Source organism: Penaeus monodon, chromosome 25, assembly GCF_015228065.2.
Source record: "Penaeus monodon isolate SGIC_2016 chromosome 25, NSTDA_Pmon_1, whole genome shotgun sequence".
NCBI lineage: Eukaryota > Metazoa > Arthropoda > Malacostraca > Decapoda > Penaeidae > Penaeus > Penaeus monodon.
The window spans coordinates 8,626,165-8,626,812 of record NC_051410.1 but is presented as its reverse complement, the minus strand read 5'-3'; positions in this window follow the sequence as shown (position 1 = coordinate 8,626,812).

Here is a 648-nt window from a genome sequence, read left to right as displayed (position 1 = left end):
CCGGCGGATATTGCCAAACATTATAGTCTGAGAACGTTGCTGTCTTGGTGGAGACCGTACGTAGGTGTGGCGATGGGTAGACGAGGGGGTGGGGCGGGGGTGGGTCGGTGGCGTAGCGTCTCTCGGGATAATCGTTTTACTTACCGAATCCCGTGTCATTGTTTACTTACCAGATACCGCCTGTGTTTACTCACTGAATCCTGCGTCAGTGTTTACTTACCGAATCCTGTGACCGTGTTTACTTACCAATCCTGCGTTAGTGTTTACTTACCGAATCATATGTCGGTAGTATATAATCTGCACACTTTTTTCAAATATTTGTGACTAACTTTGATCATTTCTCAGAATATCAAAAGCTTATTGGTAGATGAGACTGGTTTTCTAAGCTTGGAGTATCAATCATGAAGAATTTAAAAGTATCAGTATCTATTTCCCGTCCCCATTTCTTACGTATTTCAAGAAAGGTTTGTTATAGTGAATTTGACTGAAGGTGCTTCGGTATGTGTGGGTTTCTGTTAGGCTTTGTGTATGCTGTAATACGTAGGTTGTTATGTATACCTGTGTGCACTAAGGAAGACGTTACTTTATAAGATAATAAAGATTAGCTTATGGTATTTCAACTTTTCACTATAGGAAATACGGACAAAC